Source organism: Sinocyclocheilus rhinocerous, unplaced genomic scaffold (assembly GCF_001515625.1).
Source record: "Sinocyclocheilus rhinocerous isolate Xijiao unplaced genomic scaffold, SAMN03320098_v1.1 scaffold975, whole genome shotgun sequence".
Classification (NCBI taxonomy): Eukaryota; Metazoa; Chordata; class Actinopteri; order Cypriniformes; family Cyprinidae; genus Sinocyclocheilus; species Sinocyclocheilus rhinocerous.
Genome location: NW_015628726.1, coordinates 2,121,664 through 2,131,629, shown reverse-complemented (window position 1 = coordinate 2,131,629; position 9,966 = coordinate 2,121,664).

The window sequence follows — 9,966 nt, the reverse complement described above, 5'->3', positions numbered from 1 at the left end:
GATGTATAAGTCACATATAAGAACTTATATGTTTCTTGAGTTTATACATGATGTTATCATAATTTTATCCTATAATCAAGTACATTTCTATTCCTGCAATTATTTCTGCATGCTTGATTTGCCTGTTGTGCATTTGATGAATAAACTTTGACCTGAGTAATGGAATGTGCAGTTATATTCTGTAAGGGGCCATTTACACAGAACGTGTTTTTGTATTTCACTGTGCTTCTTTTCCATTGCTTTTCTATGTAAACACACGCTAGATGGACATATTTCTTCGTTGCTCTTGCATTTCACATTGTTTTTTTTTTGCAGTGTCTCGCTTGTGACTGCAAAAGCGCATTCTGTGTGAACTGGCCCTAACAAGGCTAAATGCCAGGAATAGTTTGCACAAATATTCTGTCATCATATAGTCACCCTAATGTCAATACAAGCCCATATTATTTTTTTCCTTCCATGGACCACAAAAGGAGATTTTCTATAATATTCTAGCTGCTCTTTTCCTTACAATGCATTTTTTAAAAGATGAACTTGATGACAGCAAATGTCAACTTAAAATGATGAAAAGCAACATAAAAGTAGACCATACACCTCTATGTTCTTATCTCTGTGTGCACTGTTTTTGAAAGTCTTTTCGAAACATTTGATAGCTTTGATTGAGAAAATGATCAATATTTAAATCATAATTTCAGTATGCTCTTCACACAAGGTGACAGAACTTAATGTAATATTCAATAAAATATTGCACATATGGTTGAATAGATTAATTTCTATTCTATTTTATTTTATTAATTTTATTTTTATCCAAGACCTCCTCCTGCCTAAAAATTGTGTTCCATGAAAGAAAGAAGAAAAATTTTCAATGGCGAAATAAAAAAGGTGTTTCTTAGTATGTGTGTTTTTTTTTTTTTTGCTGTTGACTCATTTGTCTTGGAGGCTTGAGATCATTTTAAACAGAACATATTTATAATGTTACATCAGTCTACTGAGAGCAGGCAAAGAGGACTCACCCAAATGCTGTAATGCAGTCTGGTTCTATTCATCAGAACTTAGAAGCTTAGAATTTTAAATATACTCGTATATTTAAAAAAATAATAAAAAATAAGCAAAATGGCTATAGCAAAATATTATATTATATTATATTATATTATGTGACTTGTTTACAAAAAAATGAGCAAAGTGTTTGCAAGCTAGCTGTAACTTTCATATAGACTACTTGACTTGACCATAAACTGTGATTAAGGGTCATTTTGTAACATTTGATGGCTGAGTAGCAATTAAGGCTCTATAAAATACCGCTTGTGTTGAAAGGGAGTGACAGTGATTGACAGTGTACTATTTATGTAAGAGTGAATCAAGAGACAGAGGGGAATGCTGGCTACTGGGAGGGTGGATGAGAGGGTGAGAGAGTCTCAAATCATTCAGCAGTGAATTGAAGTGCATTGTGAATGCTGTGAATGATCAAATAAAGAACACATTCCCAAGAGGGCCATTATTTAAGAAATGCCATTTGCATCAGAATACAGGCAAATATGTGTTTGTGCTTGCATAGGCATGACATAAATCATCATTTCGGTTGGCCACACAAAGCAATGATCCATCCGATTATAGCATGTGTTCTGACAGAGCATAAGTGACTGTGCTATGCAACACATTTTGCATCGAAATAAAGCAATATGTTTTCTAAACGAGCGGTTTGAGACCCTGTGCTATGTTGTATATACGTATACATTTCAAGGTGTCTAGTAAAACTAAATTAAATATATAATTTAAAGATGAAATACTGTATTGTAATTGGTATTATATTTATTTACTCAAAAACCTGCTACTCAAAATCTGCTAGTTCCTTATGAACTATCATAGTTTCTGTGAGGACCACTATCATCAAAGATGATTGACAATTAGCATACAGTTTGGATTGGTGGTATGGTTCTGTTCTGGGCAAGTATAGCTGATGCGAGCTTGACTAACGTGACCTGCCAGAACTAACGCTACGCTAGATATTTAGTTGGTTGGTAGACTCTCTGTTTAGAAACTAAGTTACAGATTGATGACTTGATTGACTGTAAGTCTTTGTGAGCCCAGATTTTAGCAGGACATTTCTGCCAATCTGACATTGATCTGCAACCATGATGCAACCGACTTTAAATCAGTTCCTGTCCTCGCAGTCTTATAGACTGACCCACCCTGATCAATACTAACCAGTCCCGCATGTCTTACAGCATGTGGTCCGAATGAAACAGCTCATTTGTTGTTACAGTAAACATAACAGAAATACTTTCAGTTTCAGTGTTACTATTTATACGCTCTGAATCTGATGTAGGGCAGTAACTTATAAGTAATGACATTTGACCCATGCACAGCCCCTGGGAACCTTGAAATCTCCTCTAGAATACTTTAGGAACTGCTCTGTCCTAGAAAAATGTGGTTAAATGAATTATCAGCTTGAGGACATTATAATGTGTCTGAGGAAAGAGAGTATTACATTTCTTTGGCTGGCCCAAAAACGTTTGCAGTGATGTTCAGTTTCAAGGAACTCTGGGGCAGTGTTTAGGAGGACATATCCATATATATAAATATGACAGATACACTACCGGTCAAAAGTTTGGGATCAGAACGATTTTTAATGTTTTTTACAGGAGTTTCTTATGCTCATCAAGGCTGCATTTATGTGATCAAAAATACAGGAAAAAAACATAATATTGTGAAATATTATTATGATGTAAAATAGCATTTTTATATTTTAATATACGTTAAAATCGAATTTATTCCTGTGATGCAAAGCTGAATTTTCAGCATCATTACTCAAGTCTTCAGTGTCACATGATCTTTCAGAAATCATTCTAATATGCTGATTTATTATCAGCGCTGGAAACTGTTGAGCTGTTTAATATTTTTTTGGAACCTATGATACTTTTCTTCAGGATTCTTTGATGAATAAAAAGTTAAAAAGAAGAGCATTTATTTAAAATAGAAATCTTTTCTAACAATATACACTACAGTTCAAAAGTTTGGGGTCAGTAAATTTTTATTCTTTCTTTTTTTTTTAAGAAATTAAAACTTTTATTCAGCAAGGATGTGTTAAATTGATAAGAAGTGATAGCAAAGATTTATATTGTTAGAAAATATTTATATTTTGAATAAATGCGGTTCTTTTTAACTTTTTAAAAGAATAAATCATTAGAAAAGATTTATATTTTGAATAAATGCTGTTCTTTTTGAACTTTTTAACTTTTTAACCCAAACTTGGGTTCATAAGGTAACTGCAGGAAATGTGGGAGTTGAACAAACCAATAATTAAGTCAAGACAACCCCACACAAATAGGGTTAAATAAATAAATAATAATAATAATAGATATCACCATACTTCTGCAGTTAATTGATTAAATTAAGAATTTAAAACTTTTATTTTGTTTTTGTTTTACAAGCTATCTTCATTTTTGTCTAAATAGGCAAATGTGACATTATCTAATTAAATATGCACTAATTTTCATACATTTTCAGAGCAGAAATCTGAACTATAATAAACTATAAAATCAGGCAAATTATATATGAATGTAGCCCTCTGTAAAAACCTTCAGAATATAGATAGGAATAAAACTAAAGTTTGATGAATGTACAGTAAGTAAGACGATTTCTGGCCTAGTGCATGAGGAAAAAAAAGTAATTTTGAGAAAACTGACTTCAAGATGTATTGTAAATTAATTGACATCTACAGACACAAACAGATAGAAATGCAATAAAATAAACGTTTAAATTATTGTCTTCATTTTGAACAATACATCTCTTACTTTATATTTTGAAACCTAACAAAGGTCATTTTGTGAAACGCTTTTCAGTTTGTGTTATATTTCTTTAAAGTAATTGCCACTTATTCTATTATTTTATTATGTAATGATAATACACTAAGTGTTCAAATACATTTTATATACAGTATGATGTTGGTAGATATTGTCATTGTCTCTCTGAAGTGCACTGATCTGAGGCCTGACAGGTCCAGCGTTTTGCTCGGTTAGTTTGATGTATGTATCCAGCCCCACCCACCGCTCAATAAACAGTCTCGTAAATGGGAGCCGTGATGATGAGTGCGGTGACTTTAACATGCACCATCATGAGTCACAGACTGTTAAACATAATGCAGCCTTGAGTGTGAGAAAAGGCAGAGAAAGGCACTTAGACACACACACACACACTGATGCACTGCTTACTTCAAGAAGGACAAAAAGTGTGCATTGCAATATGAGTATGCGCTAAATTGGGGTAAGTGCAAGGTCATCTCGACTGTGACCTTTTAAAGCAGGAGATTTAGTCTAATGAGGAGTGATGCATGGTGTGGAGGACAGAGAGCGAACAAAGAGGTTAAGCAGGTTCATTGCAACCTATTGTGTTTTCTCAGCGCGAGAGGTTTTCTTGTGGTTACTGTTACTATTGCTCATTCTTGGAGAAAGAAAACAAATATGTGTTTAATGTGTGCAGGTTTTATAGATTTGCATGGATGACAAATATTTTTGTGTTGCTTCACGGGTCTATTTTTTATTCATTATCGATTTTCTTTGTTTAAAAGTGACTTTATTAATGTTAATGATAATTCTAAATGATATCCAGTGTAATCTGAGTAATCTAATCTAACATATTTCTGGTGATCCCTCAAAATAGCTATCCTCTGCTGCTCACGAAACATTTGTTGTTATTATCAATGTTAAAAACAGTTGTGGTGCTTAATATTTTTGTGGAAGCCGTTATATTTTTCTTCTATTCTATCAGTAGCAATAAACAATATAAAATTCCAAAAATGTCATATACAGATAGACATAAGACATATAATTTTACTGTATGAATTTGTCTAAAAGGTTGTCAATTTCTTTACTGTATTTTGTTAAATATTTTTTGCCAATCACAGATAACAAACAATAATCTGGAGGCAGTAATATGAATATATTAAAGGGTTGTTTCACCCAAAAATGAAAATTCTGTCATTAATTACTCACCCTCATGTCATTCTAATCCCGTAAGACCTTCATAAATCTTCGGGAACACAATTAAGATATTTTTGATGAAATCCTTAAAGAGCTAACCCTTTAATGCATTATTTTCTTAACCTTGTGCCCATTGCTGTCTGCCAGAGAGAAATAGTAGTCTGATGGTGTTATCAGGTTCTGTATTTTTTTATTCATGGCTGTAACAAATCTGGCCAATGGCTTATTAGAGTAGTGGGACAGAAGTCCACACATAATGCTTGAAACAGGAGACACTGCTTTGGACATCTTCTCTGATTCTGTTGGACACAGAAAGACAGAAGGACATCAGTGATGGTAGTGACATACACAGATATTTTTTTCTGCATATAGTAAAACAATTTAAAGTCAAATCAACATTTATTTGTTTATATATTAATTTATTCATTTGGTAGTAATCTAACAATTGGATAATGTACAGCTGGTAATTTTCACAAAATAAAGTTAATTAAAACCACTTATGCTCAGGGCGTTTTTTGGTATTTTCGCCTAAATTTGACATACTCAAATTCAAATGTTTACCCTACACACATACAATGGAGGAAATGAAAAAAAAAATGGTTTCATTGTAAAGAAAACCATTTGAACTGCATTCGTTTACTGGATCCTTGAACTGAAAAGTTTACCGGTTTAAAAAAAAATCTGATTGCAAAAACTTGCTTCTTTTCATTGTTAAGGTATTGTTTTCGTTATAATGTACAGATTCAAATTAGGAGTCAATAATTAAATATTATTTTATCACTCTGCGCGCCCCCCTGACATGCACTCAAGCCCCAGACCGACTCCGCTTGTATTCACGTGATTTGTTGAGATGAGAGGCGGGCGCGGACGCAATCATCAATCAAATTCAAAGGGAAGCCGGCGCATTCTGACTGCATCACTGTCTTTACTGGGTATGTTTAGGGAATATTTGCATTTATTTACATGCGATTTGATTAGCTAGTCATGGTGGACTGTCATGATTTTTGCTAATGCAGGACACTAATGAATGATGCGCATCAGAGGGGATTTAGAAGTGGGTATACGCAAAGCCGACTGATAAAGAAGTGGGTATACGCCGTATACCTGCGTATACCCTCCACTACACCACTGACATTAACCCCACAATCTTATTTTACTCTGTGCCATAAGCACTTTAATTGATCATTGATTGAATTATGTTTCATTTTTATGTTTTTCTAAGTAGTAATATCAGACACAGGAACAGTTTCTTCCCTCAGGCAATCCATCTCATGAACACTTAACAATAACTGTGGAACACACACTATTTATTCACTCATACACTTATTTATCTAACACACATACTCAGTCTATATTTCAATTTGCACATAATATACCTGTACATACAACTGTCTATTGTTCTATACCTGGACATACAATTGTCGATTGTCGATTTGTATATTTTTTATTCCTTATTTACTTGTTCTATTTTTTATTATCTGTGTTTTTTGTTCTGTCACTGTCATTCTGTTACACTGTGGAAGCTTCTGTCACGAAAACAAATTCCTCGTATGTGTAAACATACCTGGCAATAAAGCTCATTCTGATTCTGATTCTGATTCTGATTTGGAATACAATACTTCCTTACTTTTTCACAACCCTGGACCGATCAGAACCCACAACGGTCCCACTACTAGTCAAAAAGCCACTTCCTACAAACACACTCAAGCTTTCTCAAACCAAGTGTGAAGCGAACAGTTCCACAGTGTGTAATGTCTTTTCTTCTGTTTTCAGCAAGGCATTTAAATGACTTTAACAGCTCTGCTTATTGACTGCAGTTCAGTTTTCCTGCCTGTAAAATTACCACAAATCTGTTGCTGTTTCTTATCATGTAATTGCAGCACATTAACTTCATCTATGTGCCTGTTTTTTGGCCTTTTGTCCTGTGTAGAATTCACTCAAACAGTGGCAAGAAACTTTTGCTGTTATCTAGGCTAAAAAGGCAACATTTCTGTGTTAAAGAGCTCATTCAGATGGACTACAGGTATTTCTGTGTACAACTCCCACTTACCATCATCTGATAAAAGAATAATCACTGATTTGTTGTTACAGGCCCTACTTTAGTCACACAGGAACAGATCATGGTATCAGTCACAAACTGCTAAACAAAAAATACCAGATACGCACATCATTGGCTTCTTAATTGTTATTCTTTCAGTTCCCATGCTGCACAAAGATTACACAAACGATGACCAGACTTAAACCTCACAGACTAAACCAGACATGAGACTTTGCACCTCGGTCTATTTTTTAAATCACGCCCAGGTTAAATTTTGCGCTAAAATCCAAAATGATATCAAATTATAAATAATATATCAAATTATATATCAATAATATTTAACATGTAACATTTTACATGTTTATTTATTAATAGTTAATGTATAAAGTTCTAGTTTATCTTTAGGATTATTAAGATTTGCATTGTGACATTATTTTCATGGCAATCAAGCACATTAATTCTCATTACTGTAATGTATTTATATTTGTATAATTGTTATTATTGTCATCTTCTTAATTGTTATTCTTTCAGTTCCCATGCTGCACAAAGATTACACAAACGATGACCAGACTTAAACCTCACAGACTAAACCAGACATGAGACTTTGCACCTCGGTCTATTTTTTAAATCATGCCCAGGTTAAATTTTGCGCTAAAATCCAAAATGATATCAAATTATAAATAATATATCAAATTATATATGAATAATATTTAACATGTAACATTTTACATGTTTATTTATTAATAGTTAATGTATAAAGTTCTAGTTTATCTTTAGGATTATTAAGATTTGCATTGTGACATTATTTTCATGGCTCTCACTGTAATGTATTTATATTTGTATAATTGTTATTATTGTCATTACTGTAATGTATTTATATTTGTATAATTGTCATTATTGTCAGAGATTTTTTTCTCATCATTAATTTATGGTTATTCTCATCATTAATTATTAATCATTGCATTTTTACAGTATTTAAAATTAGTTTAAATTATTTTAAATGGTGTGTTATGCTTTTTAATTGATGACAATTCATTTTAATATTTTTTATTAAGTGTTTTTTATATCATATGTACTGTATTATATATTACATTTTAATTTATTCATATTAATAGTAGAGATATTTTTGTTTTTGCTATTAAAGAATTTTGTGTGTTAGAGTTTAGTGTGACAGAAATGAGAATTTTTGGTGAAGTTATTGGCCCTAAAAATGCCCTTCAAACATAATAAAATTTTAACTGGGCCATGTTCTTGACAGGTTTTGTGAGATTCACCCATATATAACTCAGTCTTCAAACACGACATATTACACAAAGCTTTGCAGCATATGCAGGTTACAGTGTGCTACTTTCCATATCTGCGCTGTGTACATTTGCACGCGTCATAAAATATCTCACAAATCTCGCATTCGGCCACTAGCCCGGTGAATAACGCCACTGCATCTGTCCAGTGTCTGTAGTGATTTAAATAACCCCTCTTGGCAGGAGTGCCTGCTCACGGCCGGCGGGTCAAGCTGCAGCACTTGGGAGGGTGCAGGAATGCCTGACTGTCTTGTGTGTTATTTCTGTATCCTGGCAGCATGCTGCCGGTACATTTCGTACACGCAAGGCGCTAGAGTCAGTCAAAGCTTAACCCTTGCCTTTCCTCAGATCGCCACACCCACCTCCTCAAGAAGCCCATTGTGTCCTTGCAGGGAGGATTTTCTTTGTAAACCAGTGACATTGAAGGGAGGAGGGGCCACCGCCTGCTTTTGCTTTCCCTCCTAGTCATGTGACACATTCCCCTTCCAGTAACTATGGCAACCAGCACTGGTCCAGCCTGTATCTTGCTGTTATGAGAAGGGGAGGAAGAGAGAAAGAAAAAGAGAGGAGAGAAAACCCAAAATAAACACACTCTTCCCAGCAGCTGTCAAGAGATCGCAGTAAGTGCCCTTCACTTGGCTTCTTTGCTTTGACTGCGTACTGCGTAGTGTGCATGCTGTAGAATAAATAAGAGGCATCCTTACTGGCTGCTTTGTTGTGATGGATGACATCATTACCTGTTAATTTAAATATGAGATCCTGCAGGTGCTGGTGTGTGATGCTAGTTAAACAGGGCTGCAAATATAGTCGATTGTCAAAGAGACATTTGGATCCCCTGCTGGAATATTATGGGTGGATCCCTGCAACTGCGTTTTTATAACCTGGGATGAAGTCTCAGTGGGACGTGTGCTTCCCATTAGCTTTTTTAAAACGGCCAGCACGGTTTCTTCGGTTGTGATGGAGGGACTGGGCCTTTTGTGCTCTGTTTAATTAGCAAACCTACTGTGCCAAATACAAGCTAAATTCTGGGTCACCCTGTTCTGCTGTAGAGAATCCATATGTGGAACGTCCTTGTGGTGCTGGATGCAGGAGGATACAGTGTTGTTATATTGCAGAGAGATCTGAATGTAGTCATCATTTGATGCATGAAGTATCAGCAGACTGTAGGAGAATCTGATTATTTGAAAGAATAAAACATAGGATATTATATTGCATTTAGATACACAGGATACAGTGTAGGTACATAATCTAATAAAAACAGAAGGTATAATACAACAAATTAATGTTTGTGTGATCAATGCATAATTCAATTAATTTTGCAAATCATTGTAAATCATATGCGTTTGATCTTACTGGATGTCATTTTACAAAAACTAACATACTGAGAATATATATATATTTTTTTTAAATATAATTTCTGCTGACTCTTGCTAGAGCTGAAAATAACTTCTATGAATACAAACTCGAGGTCAAAGCATGGAAATTACATTTTAAATGACTAATTAAAAATGTAATCGTTTGTGGTTCTGCTTTTAAATTTATGTTGATTCATTTATATTATTTTTAATAATTTGTATTTATTTACCAGTGACTTTACAACAACAAAGTATTGGAAATCATTTAATTATTTTAAATGTACTTAATATATCAT